Below are 21,424 nucleotides of genomic sequence, written 5' to 3'. Positions count from 1 at the left end.
GGGGGAAGTAGGGGCTGAAATCTAGCCAACCTCTTCTCGCTGACAATGAACTCGGGCAAGAGGCTGTGTCAAAGGGGCCCCAAGGAGGAGGTAGCCCTTTAGTGAGGAATCCTCACATTCTGAAGAAGACTGACAAAGTAATGAAGGAGGGTGTGGAAAGAACCCGCCTTCAGCGTTCAGTGAGAAAGCAGAGAGGTGGAGTGTTGCCCACTCTGAGGGCCTCACTCTCTACGAACCGTTGTTTGCCCGCACCCACCGCTCATACCCACTCCAGCACACCCAGTTCTCAGAGTGATAAGGGCTTGTCTCCTAGTAGGAGCAGGGAGATTTGTAAGAGGACGTCTAAAACCAAAACTGTCAGCAAGGGGAAAAGAGTCACCCCGTTTCCCTGAAGACGCAGGGGGATGGGATGGTCGACGACAGGGCTATGCGGCTGCAGGCCCAGGTCTGTGTCCTGGCTGGCAGCATAAGGCTTCCTTTCCCCAAATGTGCAGAAGCTCTATCAACACAGCAAAGAACTCATGTACACAGCCTAAAAGAAAAACTGTTTAGTATCAAACAGCTTTTCTAAAAAAAAAAAAAAAAAACAATTACCCACATCCACCCCTGTTCTGCTCTTTATGATACATGGAAACACCAGGGCTATTTCTAGCTCGAGATGCAGGGGTGCTGATGGGCAGCGAGGTTTCTGCAGCCGATTACGGATAGGCCCAAGCTGTTGCCACGCTGCTGAGGTGCTAGGGACAGGCAGCTTAACTACACATGGCCAGCACATGGTAGGTGGGCGGGAGGACGTCTGGCTGGCTCTGGGTGGAGGGGTGGGGGACGGAAGCGGCTCTGAAACTGCATTTTGGGAGCAGTAAGCTGAAGACATTGTAGTTCTGTGTGCTTCCAACACCACCTTCCTTCCAGAAAGAAAGAATGAAAACTCTAGGGATATCAGTGCAGCTTCTGCAACTGTTTCTCTTGCTTCCAACCTGGAATGTCATTGCAGGGGGCCAAAATGCAATTCTTTTTCCTGACAGAGAATGAGTAATCTTGAAAGAAAGTGATCAGATCTTAAGGAAGGTCATCAAAACGTCATGGGGAGGTAGGGAAAGGGAAGGATTGACTTCAACTCTAAAATTTCATAGACTTTGAAATCATATGAATTTGAGTTCAATTCCTGTCTCTTTCATTATCAGCGGTGTGACCTTAAGCGGGTGCTTAACCTCTCTGCAACTCATTTCCCTCATTTGTAAAGTGGGAAGAAGCCACGACTGGAGGGTTTTATTTTGGTGGGGGGCAGCCCGTGCATGGTCATGCTTCTAAACGCTCATTTTTTTGAGCGGGTTCGTCATTCCAAAATCCAGGATCCTGCTGAATCTTGTTCATCCTCTCCTAGGAGAGTACTCATTGTTTTTCTTCATTTTTATATTTTATCTTAACGGAAAGCTGGCAATTTTTGCACAAAGAACAGGTAGAAATGTGATTTATGTCACAGATGTTATGTTACTTACAGAGCAAAATCCACACACTGCCTTGTTTTCAACAGTTTAAATATTTTTGCCCTCTAGGATGTAGGGTGTCAGACATTGCTCTCCCTCAAAGCCATGTCTAAATTGATAGTAATATATACATTGAAATGATTTTTGTAAGAATTAAGCATGTGAATATTTAACTCCATGCCTCGCATATAAGTGCGAAGAAAAAAAAAGTGGCTTTTGGTGGTAGGTAGGTGTTTTCAAACACCACACTTGGGTACAGAATTACCCGATTACTTTCTAAATCAAATTACATCTTATCCTGAGCCTCTGCTTTCTACATCTTATTCATTATTGGGGCTAGCGTACTCTGCTCAAGTCATGAGAAGGTCTGAGGACCCTCACACAGAGCAGAACTAACCAGGAGGCTCTCTGGCCTTTAGCCCACGCTGGTCACTTGCTGATGTGTTCACTGTCCGAGCACTCAGAGGGGAGCTGTACTGCTGCCTCCACTCCTTGCTTAGGTTCACAGTGTTTGCAGGGGCTGGAAGCCAGAGCCCCTAGCACCCCAGTCCCCCTACCTCCCCAGCCCTCCAGCTTACCTCCTAGCTATTCTCCTCTGAGACTGAGACATCTCTCTGGATGACTGCAAAGGAGCAGGGACTCTATTAACCTGAATGTCCCAAAGACTCCTGGAGCCCAAACCATCATTCCCTTCTCAGGCTCAGGGACTACCTTCTTTTCCTGGAAGGGAGGAGGGGGCCAGGCAGGGCTGCTTCAGCTTCTACTCCTCCAAACACCAGGTAATCTCCCTCCAATGGGGCCATTTCCCTCTTAATTCACCTTTTTACTCCATTATCATTATTATTTTTGAACAGGATTTATCATCTTACCATGGGAATTTAGGACTCTTTTGTCATATTTTTATTTTGAGAGTTATGAACACTCTCAGAATCCCATTCATTCTGATACCAAATGAAGATCTAGCCCCATAGAGCAGAAATTCACTTGGGCCCACTGAGAAACAGAAATCTGTCTTCTAATTCTTTGTTTCCTGTTCCCTTCAAGATAGCACCGTGCTTTAAATTCTCTGTGAAATATCCTCTGCTTACCCTTCTCTGTTAGAGAACTTTCCCAACTCATGTATGAGATATTTCACTTGACTGTACTGTGTACTGGGGAGAGAGTGTGGGTCTGTTGAGTGTGATCATCTCAAGAAAGGAAGCATGTTTGCCTGTGATTTTTCTGCAGAAGGCAGCCAGCAACACAACTCCGTGGCCCTGTAACTAAAACATCTGACTTTCTTACCAACGTGGTTAAATCTTCTGTTTTCTTATTCAGCAAGAGCTTGCTGAAAACTGACATTGTAGTTGCTGGCTGGGATCACAGCTCTGCAGATTATTTTAATGGTATGCATCGTTTCTAAAAGGAGTCAAGCAAGGTCAGCACAATGGGTATTTGTCTGATAGCCTCTGGAGTTAATGAGCATTTTTGTTTACTTCAAGAAGAGAATGAAGACCTGTGATCTGCAGTCCAGAAAAGTTCTGCTATTGGCTATTACCATAGATGTTTCTGAATTTTTCCATCCATGAGGAAGTGACTAATAAAATATGCACAACCTTAACAGCCAGCTCTTAATAGGTTTATTTCTACTATAATTAAATGCTTCTTAAAAGTCATCAGAACGTTGAAGAATTAGATGTGCCCTTGTTGGCAATTCATACAAGTAAGGAAGCCCCAAAGGAGAAGGATGAGAATTAGCCCAGACGGACATGGCCAATCTTAGAAAGTCATAACATCTCATCACAGAATTTCCAAAGCTCTGGTTCATTTGTGAAAGTGGCAGAGAGTTAGGGAGGACTTCAACTAAAGATGATAAACATACAAGTGGGAGCCCTTGACTCACTCCAAACACTTAAGAACTTCTGGATAAAATATAATCAAAGTGTTTTTAATATATAAATAGGCATGAAGTCAGGAAAGGAAAATCACCAAGTTGCAGAAGCAAAAAGAGAATTCAAAGTCAGAGGTGAATGGGAGTTGTACTGTGTATAAGGTGAGATCTAATCTCATATTATCTATAGAATGTGGAAACCCAAGCTGTGATACTACTGTTAAAAACTTGTCTTGACCTCGATGTAAAAATATGAGTTCATTAAAAGATAGGTTTAAAAGGCGTCAAGATGAAAAATAAATCAGGTTCAAGGATAAGAAGATTCACTAATATGAAAATCAATTTGCCCAAGTTTATCAGCAGTTTCAATCAAAATTTTAATGGGAATATTTTGTGGATAGTCTGCAGAAAAATCTCAGCTGCTTATAAAATGTATATGGAAGGGCAAAGGGCCAGAAAAAGGAGAGGTAATCCTGAAGAGGGAGAAGTAGAAGAAGGAGGGAGAGGACTTGCCTTACCAGATGGCAAGAATGGACTGTAAAACTCTAGCAATGAAGACTTGGGGGAGGGGAGAATTGATGGGGATGGGATAAGCAAAGAGACCATTCCAGTGGAATGGAAGAGAACTTAGAAATAAACTCACTGTACGAGAACAAGTTGATTCATAACAGAGCAAGCGTTACAGATAAGTAAAGAAAGGAATGGGATGATCAGAAAAGGAGCTGGGACAAATAAATTCAAAATGGATTAAAGACGTAAATGTAAGACCTGAAACCATAAAACTTCTAGAAGAAAGCATAGACGGTTTGCTCTTTAACACTGGTCTTAGCAATACTTTTTTGGATCTCTCTCCTCAGGCAAGGGAAACAAAAGCAGAAAGAAACAAATGGGACTACATCAAATTAAAAAGCCTTTGCACAGCAAAGGAAACTATCAACAGAATGAATAGACAGGCTACTGAATGGGAGACAATATTTGCAAACAATACATCCAACAAGGGGTTAATATCCAAAATATACTAAGAACTCAACATCAATTAAAAAACCCAATTAAAAAATGGGCAGAGGACCTGAATAGACATTTTTCTAAAGAAGACACACAGATGGCCAATAGGCACATGAGAAGATGCTCAATAACACTAATCATAAGGGAAAGGCAAATCAAAACCACAATGAGATATCACCTCACACCTGTCAGAATGGTTATTGTCAAAAAGACAACAAATAACAAGTGTTGGTGAGGATGTGGAGAAAAGGGAACCCTCATGCACTGTTGGTGGGAATGTAATTTGGTGCAGCCACTACGGAAAACAGTGTGGAGATTCCTCAAAATATTAAAAATAGAACTACCATATGATCCAGCAATTTCACTCCTGGGTGTTTATCCAAAGAAAATAAAAACACTAATTAGAAAAGATATATGCACCCCTATGTTCATTGCTGCATTATTTACAATAGCCAAGATATGGAAGCAACCTAAGTGCCCATCAATAGATGAATGGATAAAGAAGATGTGATATATATACAATGGAATATTACTCATCCAGAGAAAAGAATGAAATTTTGCCATTTGCGACAATATGGATGGACCTAGAGGGTATTATGTAAGTGAAATAAGTTAGACAGAAAAAGACAAATGCTGTATGATTTCACTTATATGTGGAATCTAAAAAATAAAACAAATGAACAGACATAACAAAACATAAACAGAGTCACAGATACAGAAAATAAACAGTTGGTTGCCAAAAGAGAAAGAGGTAGGGAAAGGAGAGAAATAAGTGAGGAAGATTAAGAGATACAAACTTCCGGTTGCAAGATAAATGAGTCACAGGTATGAAATATACAATGTGGAGAATATAGTCAATAGTTATATAATATCTTTGTATGGTGACATATGGTAACTAGACTTCTGGTGATCATTTTGAAATGTATAGGAATATTGAATCAGTATGTTGTACACCAGGAACTAACACAGCGTTGTAGGTCAATTATACTTCTAAAACAAACAAACAAACAAACTCATAGGGAAAGAGATCAGATTTGTGGTTACCAGAGGCAGGAGTGGGAGGGAGGGGGAATTAGATGAAGGCGTCAAAAGGCACAAACTTCCAGTTATAAGATAAATAAGAACTAGGGACTTGATATACAACATGATAAATATAATTAACACAGATGTATGTTATATATGTAAATCCTAAGAGTTCTCATCACGAGGAAAAATTTATTTTTTCTATTTCCTTAATTTTGTATTTATATGAAATGATAGATGTTCACTAAACTTACTGTGGTAATCATCTCATGCTGTATGTAAGTCAAATTATTATGCTGTACACCTTAACTTATACAGTGTTGTATGACAATTATATCTCAATAACACTTGAAGAAAAAAATTTTTTTAATGGGGCTAGGACAATTGGTCAACATACCAAAAAAAAAAAAAAGGAGAAATAGAGTTCCTACATCATGCCACACAAAGAAATCAATTCTAAGTAGATTGAAAAGGCAAAACAAACATTTTATTTAAAATGTAGAATGTTCTTATGCACATTGAGTAAGGAAATTTTCCATAAATCACAAAATGTGTAAAAATAGAAAACATTCATAATTTGAATACATAAAAATGTATTTACCATAACATGTCACGAAAAGAGTGAAAAACAAGATATAAAATGAGAGAAGATACTTGAAAGAAACCTAAGTAGCAAAAGATTAGTATTTTGAATATGTAAAGAACCTCTCTGAATTAATAAGAAAAAGACAAGGTTGATGGGATACCTGATATGTTTGAACAGGCTAAGAGGAGGTTGAAACAACTGTTAGAGGGTTGGGGTTAAATGAGAGAGAAATTCATAGAAAACTATGCAATTGAGAAAAGTAGTTACTGATGCCATGGAAATCAAAAACTGTTACAGGAAAGGAAAAGCATTCTTAGTACATTACAGGGCCCAGCAATCAAAGGTGTTTACATAACCACAGTAATCTAAATAATGAATCAATCTAATTAAATAAGGAGAAAACTTGGAAGGATGGAATATGGAGCAGGATGCGTGGCTGGTGGGGCATGAGGATGAAAGAGAACTAAACCCTTATTTTCTACAGTGGGATTGCAACATGATGCTGCCCACCAAAACAAACTAATAAGCAGACGAGAAACAACAACACAAATGTGTTATTTAGAGATGGAGGAGCAAACCCCAAACAATCAGCTGAAAGAGCTGAAAGTGACTTCTCTGGGGAGGAGAACACAGGATCCCCTTACAGGACTATTTGCCTCTTTTAACAATGAGCACATATAACTTTATAACAATAAAAACTCTGTGACTGATAAATAATAACAAAGCACCAAATTGAAAGTCTTAGAATAAAAAATGAAACCATTGGAATCAAAAGCTCAAGAGATGGATTAAACTGAGGAATAGACACAGCTCCCTCTGGAGTTTTTTGGTCCAACCAATAAAACAGGGAAATTAGGAGAAGAGTGTGCAGAGCAAGGAAACTGAGGCCTGCTGAGCAGAGTCGGGTGATCTCTAAGCCATTTACCACTGCCCAGCCCTCTCCTTCTTCTCTACACTTTGGCTACACACACACCTGCCTGAAGTCTTCAGTGAAATAGCAAGTTTATCGCTGAAAACAAGTTAAGGATCCCTCCTATACCACAGATGAGTGTGAGCTGAAAGTAGAATGAATTCACAAAACAAAGGGATGCATAATCGTTTATTGATTTTTATTTATTCTCTACCTCATTTTCAAAAAAGATATAAAGCAGCTTCCAAAAGTGTCACATCTAGGAATTAAATAAAATATGAGCAAAGTAAGAAAAGAGCCAAAGAAAGTGGACAAGGGATGATGCCAACGAAAAAGTCAAGAAAGTTGCTATATCTGAAAATAAACCTAAAATATGATCCTCCTAGCAGCCAAGAAAAAGCAAGAAATGCAAGTAATTGCAAAAATCTCATTATAAAATGGGAGTTGATTGAATGTTGATATGATGTACAAGGTAAGTGCATGATAGAATAGGAAGGGGAGGTAAAATGTCATGTCATTACATATGGAGTCACTGTGATTTCGGAGAAAGTCACCACCTTTCTTTCATCAATTTGGAGAGTAAATTTGGAAAAGCTTTGCACAGGCCTTCTGTCTGCCTTGAAGATATCTGGCTCTTTTCTTAGGCTCACAACATTAAAACCACAATGCAGACTGCTTCCCTAGGTCAATGGAGCCATCCTTAATAATGAATCAAGCTAGTGCAGGGTAAATAAAGAAAGCAACCAGAACAGAGCCATGTGGGACTTGAACCCAGGGCTGCAATAGTGCAATAATATTTCCTGTGCTCATGGGGCTTGTTGGCACCCCTCTCCCTCTGCTGTGTGGAGGAGTTGATTGTGCAGATTTTGGAAGGCTGGGATGGAGGCCAGCTGTGGACAGGCAGCCAAGTGCACTAGACGTCAGAGTCGGGAATAGAGTCCTTAGATGCTCCTGGGATCTTGGGTACTCAGGGAAGATACTAGCCACAGCCACCATGATATTTAAGAGAAGAGAAGACAGCCAACCAGCTAGCAGTGCAAGTGCCTGCACCCTTCCTTGTCTCCTTGACCTGATAGCCCAGGCATCCTGGCACCCTCTGTTTTCTGGGAAATTAGTATTTCCTCTAAGCACAAGAAGACTTGGAACTCAACAGAAATTCAAATAATCATTGAAGGTATCAAGATATTCTTCCCTGTTGGGGCTGAGTCCACTCCGAGCACAGCCATCACAACCTTCTCCAGCAACCACCCTATCTCTCTCTGCCACAGCCAAACTTCTTGAAAGAATTGTCTACACTTGCTGTCTCTACTTCTTTATCACTCGTCCAATATTCCAGTGAAACTGCTCTGGACAGAGTAGCTAATGACCTTGTTTCTGAGTTGGCACAGCTCTTGTCTTCCTTGGTCTCTTTGTAGCAGTGTTATCCTTTCTTTGGAAATGCACTTCCCTTCGTTCCATAACTCCATCCATAATTCCATCGTCTCCTGACTTTCCTTCTCAGGTTCTTGACCCCGGGCCCTGAGTTTCTAGTGCCCCTCCCCCTGCATGCAAACCTGCTGCCTTGTGAGCTCTATGAGGGGAGGGAAGATCTGCTTGCTCTCCATTGTTTCTCTTTCTACAGTTTGGCTAAAGTTCCAAGAGCAGGGAGGGCAGCTGGTGGTGCCATCTCCTCTCGACCTCTGGGGAAAGACTTGCAAAATGCTGAGCATGTAGAAGGTGATCAATCAATCAATCAATATATATATATATTTATTTATTTATAACATTTTGTTTATTTATTTTATTATTTTTTTTGGCTGTGTTGGGTCTTCGTTGTTGCACGTGGGCTTTCTCTAGTTGTGGAGAGCAGGGGCTACTCTTCATTGAGGTGCACGGGCTTCTCCTTGCAGTGGCTTCTCTTGTTGTGGAGTACAGGCTCTAGGCGCGTGGGCTTCAGTAGTTGTGGCACGTGGGCTCAGTAGTTGTGGCTCGTGGGCTCTAGAGCACAGGCTCAGTAGTTGCGGCGCACGGGCTTAGTTGCTCCATGGCACATGGGATCTTCCCGGACCCGGGCTCAAACCCATGTCCCCTGCATTGGCAGGCAGATTCTTAACCACTGCGCCACCAGGGAAGTCCCTCAACAAATATGTTTGAAGGAATGAACAAATATAAGTTTTGTTCATGTTTATTTAGGATTTGTATCCTGATGACCTCAAGAAAAGGACTGAAGGTGGTTTATAATGTTAAAATATATAGAAAAATATAACAAAACATTTAAAGAGAGAAAGAAATGATGGAAACCAAATGAAAGTGGAATGAGATGGATATACCAGCTTCCTGGAATGAATTAGTTACTGCAATGGAACATTCAATTTAGTTCTGAGCTTCCTGGTAGGCAAAGCAAAATGAGAAATACATCAGGTTATATATTTCCTCACTGGCAAATAAAAGGAAGCTTATAAGTATGAGTAAGAATAAAGTATGGATAGAAATATTTTCCGGTACTGAATTTAGTAGGTGTTCTATCATACAGTTACCTTTATAAGGAAGGGACATTAGTAATATACTGGGCACTGTCTTTGACCATCATTTTTCAAAATGTCTAGATGCTTCTCCAAATTGTTCTTTTAGACACCTAGAGGATACTAATAGAAAGGGTAGGTATTCCAAGACATACCAGAGCTATCTTAATTAGGGAAGTGAATTGAGACTGAATGGGATAAACTCCTTCTGGGTATCAGGCATTCACAAGATACACTCGTAAAATGGACTCAAATACCATGGGTCTCTTGCCCTAGTTGGAAAGCCTAAGTACATTTTGGTGGAGGCCAAGGAGGACCAGCTATACTGATTTTCACAAGGAAACACATACAGAAACCCTAGTTCCATTCTCCTCAGAGATCTAACACCATTGGTTCATAAAAGCTCTAACTTGGAAATGCTCTAGGGACCATGTGATGTTAAATTCCCAAAGGGAGGCCAGGTAGGATTTCTGCTCATGCATCCCTCTCCTACCAGATTTGGGCTACATCCAAAGAAACCACAATTCAACATGAGGTACAAAGTTCAAAGTTCAAAAATTAGGTACAAAGGTGTAGAAAAAAAAAACAGATTATTCTTAATGTCCTCTCAATATCCAGCTTAAAAGTAGACTTAAGAAAGTGAGTTAAGAGGCAAGATTTTCACTGAGAATTTTAGAGAAAGCTGATGGTATGCTGAGGACCTCCATCATCCTTGCACACAAGTGGAAGAGATGCACATGCTTCCCCTCACAATAGAGGAGCTTATGGAGAACTTAATGTGTGTCACCTTCAGTTTGGGGGACACAGTGGATTGGACCAGCCTGGGAAACCTACATGGACTGGCTAGCCGCCTTGATGGCAGACTGAGGAGACAGGATTGGGTGAATGGGTGTGGGTCAAAGAATGCAGGCAGCAGACCATGTATGCTGAGAAAACCAGCATGGGGACTTGGATGCTGCCCCCCGAGTCATCTAGGGGTGGGGTAAAGGGACCTCAGCTGAGAGAAGCAGAGACATCACTGAATTTCCAGGGAGTATAAGCAACTACTGGGATCTAGATCTTGTTGTCCAGGGGTCCACAGGTGAGAGAACCCAGGGATGCTGATGGGGGGAGGTCTCTGAAGAAGACTGAACTGTAATACTGGCCAAGTCTTGAAAAGGCCCTTCCTAGAACTTTCCTGCTCCCTTCTCCAGACCTCCCTTTTCCTCCAACTGTGTGTGTGTGTGTGTGTTTGGGAGGGTGGCGGTCAGAAAATGCAGTCAGCAGTTTAAGGGAATAGAAGAAGTAGGGAAGGAAAGTGAACCACAGCTGCCCTCCCTCCCATGGTTGGCCTGACCTAGAAGCCAGGAGAGACCTCAACTTTAAATCTGGTTCAGAGTTTTTATTATTACATAGGACTGGGCATTTTTATTTCTGGATTGAGACTCTATTTTGTGACTTAAATGACCACAGGCCTCGTTTTTTTTAGCTAAGTGGGACCAGAAAAGTCAGAGGGCCTGCCTGAGTTTCCTTCCAGGGCTAGGGAAGAACCCACAGTACAAGTTTTAAGGGATCCCAGAAGACAAAACCAAGCTTCTGGGTGACACTTGCCCCCAGTCACACTGGCACAAAGTAGCCGGGACAGGAGCAGGCCCAAGCCCATCCCTGCCCTGGAGCTGGGACAAGGAGGGTGCAGAGTCCACTGAGGGCAGGCTTAGGATTCCAGCTTGTTCAAAGGAGAGGCCTGTCCCTGGAGGCAGAGGCAGGAAGCCGAGCTCACTCTGGCACTGGGGAGTCTGGGAAATGAGGGCACCAGTGGAGAGGCTCCCAGATCCTGGCAGGAAGGGACAGGACGGAGTCACGCGGCACTTCTGAACCCTACCCCCTGCAAGGTCAGGTTCAGCCACCAGGTGAAAATCTCCTCCATCTGATAACAGGGTGGAGGGCAGGCCAAACACCCAGGAAAGTTAGCCCGGGTGATGCAAACCTTGTGCCCCAGGCTCTGGGAAGGAAAATTAGTTCGGAACCAGAATCCAAAGAAGGTGTAATTAGAATCTGCAAGTAGACACAAACGGACTCTCACAGCTGACAGTGCTTGGAGCACTTTGGAAGAAAGGCACAGTGAAAATACAAAGTAATATTATTATCACCTTAATTATAATTAGAACCTACAAGTCAAGTCCTGAAAGACATTTATAGCACATCCTTACTTGTTTAGGTCAGCTTCCCAGAAAGAGGGGGAAAGGCAGACTTGGGATTTTAAAATTTAGGCAAGAAACAGATCAGTCTATGGGTCAGGGCTACTATCTGGAGCTCCCCTATTTTAAGAACGCCCTTTGGGGCTCAGGTATATTAACTGCTAGAGCCTAAAAGCTCAACATGGTAGAAAATAGGCTTGTTTTTTAGCCTCAGAGGGCTACAGGCCAGTTGGAAGCTTCCACCCACTGTGAAGTAATGCAACTGGTAAAATAGCTGGTAAATTATCCATGACTCAGGGCCTGATGAGTGATGCATCTGCGAAGCAGAGCGTGAAGGGAGGATGCTGAACAAATATCTAGGGGAACCCCAACGGTTCCTGATTATTACAGGGCTTATTGTCCTGGTTGAGGATAATTCAGACTCACTGACATTTTTCCTCTCGCCTCCTGCCCCTGTTAGAGGGCAGGAGGCGGTGGAGTGGGGCCGGAGGGGGAAACGTTGCCTGGTTATTTAGGTATTAAGGGCAGCTCTGGTAGGAAAATCCATGTGAGCAGGTCAGGGCTGATGGTTGCAATGAGTCTCAACCTCTGTTGATTTCAGGTACCCCCGCTGCCCCTGTGCTCAGAGCACTTTGCAAGGGAACAATCCAGAATGCCTGTGATCGGCAGAGACACTGAAACCAGAACTGCGTAGACATGACGGAAAGAGTCACACCACTGTGTGGTGCAGTGAGGTTTGAGGCTTTGTGACTGATGAGGACAAGTGTTGCATAACAACAGCTTATGAAAAGCTGGTTTTAAAGTATCTGTATACCTGTGTCATAGTCAATGAGGACTCATTGGAGATGCAGCCTGGGATGATCTGCTTCTATTCACCTCCTATTCCCAAAACGTAGGCACCCAGGCTTCCTGGGCTACCCAGGTCCTCCTTCATGCCTGGCACTGCCCAGCTCATGCTCTGAACCCATTACTGGATCCCCTTTCCCTTCTCCACTCAGTACCACATTCCAAACGTACCCGTCCTTAGTCTCTCCCTTAGGGACTCTGAGAGTCTGAAAATCAGCAATGTTGGATTAACACATCCCTTCTTCCAGATAACATTTTACTTGACTTTGTGGAGATGTGCCTTCACCTAAAAGGAGACTGGTTTGAGCCTTTGAGGCAGCGTGTAGCCCAACAAAGTGTGGGTAGTTGGGTGCAGGGTATCCCAACATCAGCAGACACACACGTCTGAAAAGGATCTTTTGTCCAACGTTGCTCTGAGGTTTTTGGCTACTATCCTCACTCAGATAAGTTTTCCTCTTCCTAAGTTTCAAATCCCTAGGTTTGTCATGACTCACACTGAAAACAAACAAATTTTACTTTTTTCCGCCTAAGTGCTGTAGCAGTTTTTCCCTGGGTGGGAAGAAACTTAAGAGTCCGCTCCAAAAACTTTAGAAAAAGGAAACTCCAATCTCTCCAATGATCACTATGTATTTTTCACTCACAGGGGGTTTTACTGAGGTAAGGAGCATTTTTGTATGCCTTCTGGGTAATTCTGTGCAAAATTCCACAGTGTCGAGAGAACATGGTTATTAGCAGCAAACTGTACAACCCCTTATCTGTTTCTTCACAGGTTCTAGCCACAGGGGTCAGAGCTAAGTGCCAGCTCTTCATGCTAAAAATGTTCACAATTTGGTCTGTGCCAGCAGTGAGGACTGCAGTGTGAATTCTTGCTCCAAACTGGCTAGACGCACACTTTGTAAATGTCATTTCTTGGGATCCTGTTTTATCTGAGAAACCAGATTTCACCAGTGGCACTGACATTAGCTGATGATACCGTACAAGTTCTGAATCCTGCAGGGAGAAGCTCTTTTGAGGCCCTTCTCAATACAACTGACATGCTTCTCACTTAGAGCCTTTTTAGGATGAGGTTAAATCCTCAAATCACTCTACGAATCTGACAAAATGAAAATCAAATGCATTACTTTTACAAGCTGCTCAAGTCTATCTTCTCCTCTGCAACATCTGATGTAACTGCTAATACAACAGAAAAATTTAAAACCTTCTCCTTGCTTTCTACCAATGGAGTTATGTGGGTTCAATATACGCCAAAATACAGAACTTAAGATGTATTACAAATTTAAAATACAGATTTTATATAACAAGATGACCATCCTGGACCTCCCTCTTTAAAAATTAATGTCATCATCTCCAAAGTATTTTTTGACCACGCAAAGCCAGTATCAGATAAACCTCAAATTCTAATTCTAGGATTAGTGATGCTATCTCAAAATAGAAGAAATCGTCTTCCAGAATCATTACGTACTTGGATAGGTATGCGATAAAAGAATCAAGCTGACAGTTAAGCTGGTCTCTAGGTATTTATTAACCTAAGAAAGGATAGAGAGAAATATACCATGTATACAATCTTCAATCAGATACTCTGCTATGCTCCAAAATGAGCTTCATTAAGGTTTGTATTCAATAGAACTACTATCCATGTATATTTAAATGAAATATTTTCCCACTAAATGGAAAAGTTAATAAAAATGGGTGTCGTTATTTTGGCAGGCAACAAATAACAAGATGAGGGAGCTACAAGTTCAGTAAAATTAAAGTTGAAAAATGACCCTTTATTGTTCGAATTACAATAAATTCTTGTTTGCCTGGTATCCAAACTGCTTGAAACATCAAATAACAGAAGTGCTTTGGAAACACTGTTTTTGTGATGTGACTAGTAACTAAGCTGATAAACAGATGTATGTAACTAACAAAAACAAAACCTTCTAAGCTGCACCTTAATAGCCATGTGGTTTCATCCCAGGATATCTGCCATCTGAGGTTATGGTCCTCTGCTCTAGGTTCTGTGCTCGTGGGAGGGCTCTGAATGGTTCTGAAGGGTTGTGTGTACCCAAGGCCCAAGTACAACACCCACAGAGCAAAAAGGCAGAAAATGGTAGTGGCTAAGTGTGTGGACTCTGATGGCAGCTGGCCTGGGTTCAGATCCCTGCCAGACCACTTACTAGCTGTGTGACTTTGTGCCAATTATTAATCTGCTTTAGCCTCAGTTTCCTTATCTGTTAAAATGCATCATAGAGCTTCCCTGGTGGTGCAGTGGTTGAGAGTCCATCTGCCAATGCAGGGGACACTGGTTCATGCCCCGGTCTGGGAGGATCCCACATGCTGCAGAGCGGCTGGGCCCGTGAGCCATGGCCGCTGAGCCTGCGCGTCCGGAGCCTGTGCTCCACAACGGCAGAGGCCACAACAGTGAGAGGCCCGCGTACCGCAAAAAAAAAAAAAAGCATCATAGACTTTTTGTGAAGAATATATAGACTATACAGTGTTTAGAATAATACTGGCACATAGAAGGCAATAAACATCAATGATTATTATCCCCAAATGTTTTTCTCCCAATTGATCCCAACCTTCAGTCTATGCCTTGATCTGACTAAAGATAATGATAGGACCGTACTCAGGAGGGTTACCATAGAAAACTGTCACCTTTCTATTGCCCCAGGTACAGCTCCTAAAATTCCATCACTTGAGCAAGTGTCAACAGAGTATATTTGGATGTTGAACACAAGTGTTACTATTAGCAGTAACAACAGCAAACACTTTTCTGCAAGTATTACATGCTCTGCCTCAGAAGCCAGTTGAGACGTAGGGCTCCGGCCCATCTCAAATCCAGAATTCCCAAGGTCCTGCTCCCTATGTCTCCAAACACCAGGTTCATCATTCCGTCTTGGCCTTCTGACCAATTACAGATTTTCTCACTCTTCCTAATGACTGTGCGCTCTAGATTTAAGAGGAGTATATCTCCTTTCATCCAGGCCAATGCAGAGCAGGCATGAAGAAAACATTTGTTTCTCTTCTCTGCTTGGCTGTCAGGTGTTTGGGAGCTGGCCAGGAGGAAAGATAGTGCCACAGGAAACCGCAAACCCAGTGTCAGCTGCCTGGATGTCACAGGTTATACAGACTTCTGGGGTGACACTTCTCTCCAGCATCAAGCAGAGTGGCAAGGACCCCATCCCACATGTGGTGGAAGCCAGCGTGCCCCTCCCCGCAAGGAGCTTACTTGTCTCCTAGTCACCTCTTCTTTCAGATTTCTTGCTTCCACTGCACTCTTGAGCTACCGTGTGTCTTGCCTCCTAGAACTGCTCCATTCTCCCCACTGTTTTGTCCCAGGCTGGACACTGCCCTAAATCCTTCATTTTCTCCAAAGCACAACATGAAGCAGTGGCGTAGAACAGTGTTTGGAGCAATGGAGTGGTTATAGGAACAACAGGAACAACAGACCTCATTGGTGGGAAAGCCCATCAATTACTGCCACCTGGGGGAATTTCCCGCTGGCCGTTCCATCCCCTGGGCCCATCTTGATGCTGTTTCTCAGGTGCATCCTTCTCCTCTCTCCAGGCCTTTCTTCCCTTTGTAGGGGCCAGTCTTCTCCGGATTTTGATTTCTTTCTCATGCATAGCATCTAGCTCTCCATCCCTTGCTCCCATCTAAGCTCACGTCTACCTTTGCAGATCTACCAGCTCACCAAGGTGCTTTGCTAAGCAGAGGTCTCTGACTTCGGGGTTCTGCCCTTAAGCTGCATGAAGACCTGACAGAAGCTTTGCAATCGCATGATCAAAGTTATAACTAGGACATTTGTTCCCCACAGTCTCTGTAAGAGAGAGGAGGACAGTATATTGGTTAGGATAGGATATCGGTGCAGCTCGATGTCAGAGACCCACAATAACAGTGGCTAAAAGAATCGAATCTTAGCTTCTCCACACGTAGACGTCTGAGCTGGACTTGGGACTCTGCTACCTGGAGTCATCCTCAGGGATGCAGGTTCCTTCTATCTGATTGCTCTGCTGTCCCTGAGGTGTTGTCTTCATCACCTGGTTCCAGATGGTGCATGGCTACCTTCCACTCCACCCAGCAAGAAGGAGTAGAAAGCCAGGGGAAGCCGTTTTCTTCTAGGGCATAATGTGGAAGTCACTTACACCACATGCCCTCACATCTATTGGCCAAAACATTATCACATGCCTGCAAGAGAGGCTGTGAAACAGTCTTTATTTCAAGTGACCGTGTGCCCAGCTGCAAATTGGGGCTACTCCAGAACTTCACTGCTCAATACTGGTAGCCACTACCCCCATGTGGCTATTTAAATCTAAAAGAATCAAATAAAATGTCAAATTCAGTTCTTCAGTCAGCCTAGCCACACTTCAAATGCTCAACAGCCACATGTAGCTCATGGTGACGGCATTGCACAGGGCGGATATAGAACATTTTCATCATCACAGAAGGTTCTACTGGACAGTGCTGCCAGAGGAGAAAGGGGCACGATTGGCAGTCACTGTCACCAGCAGTATAAAGATTTACTCTGCCCCTTTCAAGAGTAAGTCCCTTGGGGTTGGGGACTTTGTCCAGTACGGCTCTGTGCTGTGGTTGCTCCCTCGTTTGAGCATGCCCTGCAGCTAGCTGTTCACCCTGCAGTATCCTTGGATCTAACACAGGCCTGGCACAAGTAGACAGTCACGAGATGTCGCTTCCCTATGTGCCCCCTACCCGCCATGCCCTCATCCACACTCACGGTTCCCCTCCCCTCTATGGAACTTAGTTACAAAGTCCTGTGCCACCACCCTGATGGGGAGACATCATTAATCACTTCCCCATAACAGAGGAGATGAGACTTGGCCAAGGTGAGGGAGTGAAGTGTCTGCCAGGGTGAGGGCTCCAGCTCTCTCTCCCTCCATCAGCGTCTGCTTTGATGCAAGGGAAACCCTGACAGTGACAGATGACCACATTCTCAAGCCTTTTTAAGAATTCATGGAAAGAAAATAACCCCACTTACTTCCAGAAGAGAGGGAGGTTATTCTGACTAACTCGGCCCTCAGCCTTCAGGTACGTTTGTCTTGGACAATATTTGCTGGGAACCTCGTGGGCCACCTGAGAATCCATGCCAGGTCTTTATGCTGGACCCTCAGAGCCAGGGCACTTTGTCCCTTGACCCTTTGCTTCTAGGTGCTCTGTGACATTATATCCCCTTTCTCTAGACCAGGAATTTACATGCTATGACATTCCAGAGCCCCTGTATGGTAAAGGGGTGAGGGAGGAGGCCAAGGGTGTTTGAAAGTTTCAGCATTAGTCCCTCAGGTCAAACATCTGTGTTTCGGCTCTTGGGAGAGAGGGAGGAAGCGTGAAATCGCTAATTCTTAAACTTTGTGGGGTCACATTACCCGTATGAAAATTCGAGACTGTCTCCTCAGAAAAATGCATGTACACACCAAAATCCACAAATATCTTGGAAAGTTCACGGACCAACTTAATTAAATTGTGTTATCATTTGGCTTGAAGTCCCAAATGGTCACTGTGGTTTCTTAACATTTTATGAGAGAGCATTATCAAGCTTAAAGAAGTCCTCCAAGGCCCTAAGCTCATTAAGGGCCAGGCTTAATAGAGGCCAGTCGTAGACTGATGTCACAGCTTGTAGGCTCCATTTTCTTTCTCTTTTTTTTTTTTTGGATTTCTTTGTTTCTGGGAATATGAGGATCTCCTACTCTAGAATGACGCCCCAGGGATAAAAGCAGCCACATCCACCAGGGCTGAGAAAATACCCGAAGGTTCAGCCAGAAGCACAAATTACCCAGATTGGAAGATAGGGAAATGAAAATGCATGAGGCTCAACTGCACAAACTTTCAAATGAGAAAATAAAATTCCTGATTTGAAATCTCCTTGGGGAGCAGAGTTCTTTGCTCTCTGATGGGAACAAAAGGTTACTGCCTTGCATAGTGGATGTTTTCTCCTTAGAGCGTGGGCGGCTTGTTGAGAGGCTTCCTGAGGCCTCTTGGCTCAAGTACAGGGAGCGAAGCGTGAGTGGAAGGTGGAGTGAAGCGTGGAGGGGCCCCACATGCAGAGACTGGATTATTAGGATGTGTGCTGTCACGTGAGGCTGCCATCTATGACACTCTTAACCCTTTCTGCTTTGCCCAGAGCTGCAGCTCCCGGGGCAGCTGGTGTTCATTGTCTCAGAAGCTCTGCCCCTTAAATCAGTGGTTCTCAGCCCTAGCTGCGCATTAGGACCCCCTGGAGAACTTTAAAACTACTGCTGCCCAGACACCGCCATTTGACTGGTCTGGAGTGGGTCCCAAGAGTCCCTGGAAATAAAAGCTCCCCGGGTGATTCCAATGCACACCTAGGGCACAGAATCATCACTTTAAAGTGTTGCTTGAAACTATCAAAAGTTTTCTGAGGAGCTGTAGAGAATTTAGAAACTTAATAATCAGAGAAAAGCTAAAAGGACTGTTCCTTTAACAAACATGACTGCCTTAGAGATGGGAAAACCATGTCATCAGAGAAGCCTGACCAGGAAAATGGGCTTGTGGGTCTGACATTCATCCTCCTTTCAGTCCTTAAATAACAGATTCTGATCAGCTTCAGTAATGAAACTGAAGTTCTGTTAAATACTTAATAAGATGAGAGTTTCCAGAGAGAATTAATTAAGAATGAGTTTAATACTATTCCAATTAGGTGTGGGCTAAATAATGCACTGCATGATAATTCAAACCAGAGATCAAGTAGGCTATGGGAGTCCCTCTGGTCAGGGAGGGGGTTACTGACAGCTCAAAGGTGGGGAAGTTTGGCTGTGCACATTACTTGGCAATAAAATCTAGTGAATTTGCACTTTGACAGGGTTTAATACTATTCCAACGAGGCTAAATGTCACTATTCTTCCAACTAGATTATTCTTGTTTTTAGGAAGCAGATAGAAGATTAAGGGTGACCCCTGGGGACTGTTCAGTCATATGTCAGAGCAATCAGTAAGTTGGAGGTTTTAGTTTGGGTTCCCACAGACTCGTGCTCCAAAACAAGGATTCCAGGACAAGTAGTTCATTTGGAAGGTGATCCCAGGAAACATTGGAAGGGCAATGGAGAAGGGATACAGGGAAGGAAAGAAAGGCTATAAAGGATATGTAATTAGGTAGTTACCACTGAGGGCAACATGCAAACATGCCTCGGTCACCCCAACTGAGATGCAAGGAAACTGGGCTTGTTATCCACCAAGTCCCTATCCACCATGGGTTGAGGGCTACTTCTAGAACATTAACTCTCCTCTTCTGGCTCCCAGGCCTAATGTGCTCCCCTGGCCAGGCAAAGGCTCTCAGAGACAGAGTGGCAGGTATGCGAAATAAGCAGCCTTTGGTGTGTAAAGACAATATGGGCAAGGCACTGACAGTGTCTGCTGCAGTGGATGAATACTGAGAGTAAAGCTGTTATTCATCCATCGATCCATCCATCCATCCATCAACCCATCCAACAGAATCATAATCAAATGGTAGACATATACAATTCAGAATAAGTGCTGGTCACATAAACTCTTACAGATTTCTGTACAGTGGTCTTGTGGAGAAGAACCAGGAGGGTATACCAGTCCACCACATTTCTTTTCAACTGCCTGCCAGTCTCCCAGCCCACCTGATCATTAAATCCAGGAAGAATTGTTTCCTCTGACTCTCCAAAAATCTGGTGTGCTTAAAACTTCTTCCTTCTATCACCCACTCCCATTCCAATGCTCAAAACTCAATGACAGGGTAGCAGGTGGGATACCATTAGATCTGGCCCATCAGAGATAAAGGGAGAAAAGTCACTTGGTAAGAGCCACCGACACTAAAGGAGATGAGAATTGCCTGACTGAGCTGGGGCTGGGTCCCCTGACCTTCTTGCCATTATTAACTGCTCTGCTCCTGTCAAAGCAGCCTTTTGCCGTGACCTCCAGACCCAACTAAAAGCATGAATTCTTTAACAGCTATCCGATATTTCTTTCTACTAACTGAGTAAAGTGATTCTTACCAGTAAGAAGCCAGAAGTGAGCCAGAATCCAGGGTCATTGCAGGCAGAGGGGAGGAACCATCTCGGGTGAGTGAAATTCAAATGCAGTCATTTTATCCTTTAACAGAGCCAAACAGAAACACCTACTAAATCTTCAGGCTTTAAAAAGTAACAAATGCTGTGCAAAATCAAATAATCTCACTCCATCCAAGGCCTTCCTTTCTGCAGGGCAGGGTTTGGGGTGAGGCAGGGGATAGGGAAGGATGCAGTGGAGGAAAGTGAGGGCCAAGAAAGGGGGAGCTTAAAGGGGGAAGGGCTGGCACCACCTGGCACAGAGAACCAGGCTCCTGTGTTTGCTCTGCTCATCTCAGGAGGTGCCATCAGTCAGACAGACAGCAATTACCCCTTCTCTGAGAGTTCGCTCATATCTTAATGGTCCGCCTCTCAAATTCTCTGCTCCATCCCTTAAAGGTAACAACACACTCTTGTGTGGGGGACAATGAGGACCTTTAAACCATAACATTATCTCTTTTTCTTACTTCAGAATGCCCAGAAAAACGTCAATTAAATTTCTAAGGCTTTAAAAAATACTTTCTATTAAAGACATACATTAAATACATTACGCTTCCTCCCAACTTATGATTTTTTTAGAGACAAAACTAATGTAGCCCTAGAGTCTTACCCAGTTCTGGCAGACTTTAAAAATTCTCTTTATGGCCTTTTCTGGTTATAAAAATAATTCACCTCATAAAAATTCAAACCAAACAGAGATCAAGAAGACTGTGGGAGTCCCTCAGGGTCAGGGTTGGGGGTTATGAACAGCACAAAGCCGGGAGTGTCTGCTGTGTGTGTCACTTGGCAATAAAACCTCGAGACTTTGCACTTTGACGGGGCACTAATGTCAAAATGGCTTCATCACACAGGCCTCTTTCAAATGTCCCACCTCCTGGGGATGGTGAGGTGGAGGCAGCAGGCTGCTGGCCCATCCTATTATACAAATCATGTCTTCTATTAAAGACATACACAGAACACGGTTCCACCCGTGTTCACTGAGTCCCCAGCAAC

At 43.5% G+C, this 21,424-nt stretch overlaps 1 long non-coding RNA gene across 1 annotated transcript in view; it reads right to left on the bottom strand.

The window, feature by feature from the left end:
* Positions 1-570: 570 nt before the first annotated feature.
* LOC115803584 (uncharacterized) overlaps positions 571-21,424 on the bottom strand; it is a 66,018-nt gene continuing 45,164 nt past the window's right edge. Inside the window, exon 2 of the long non-coding RNA XR_016395433.1 lies at positions 571-21,424. This exon is cut by the window's right edge and continues 22,978 nt beyond it. This is a non-coding gene — a long non-coding RNA (uncharacterized LOC115803584).

The sequence above is a fragment of the Delphinapterus leucas genome, chromosome 13, assembly GCF_059928025.1.
Source record: "Delphinapterus leucas isolate spDelLeu-1000000601 "Yukka" chromosome 13, BTC_Dleu_Yukka2, whole genome shotgun sequence".
In the NCBI taxonomy this organism is placed as follows: Eukaryota; Metazoa; Chordata; class Mammalia; order Artiodactyla; family Monodontidae; genus Delphinapterus; species Delphinapterus leucas.
The sequence above is the reverse complement of the archived record's forward strand: the minus strand, read 5'-3'. Positions and strand labels throughout refer to the sequence as shown.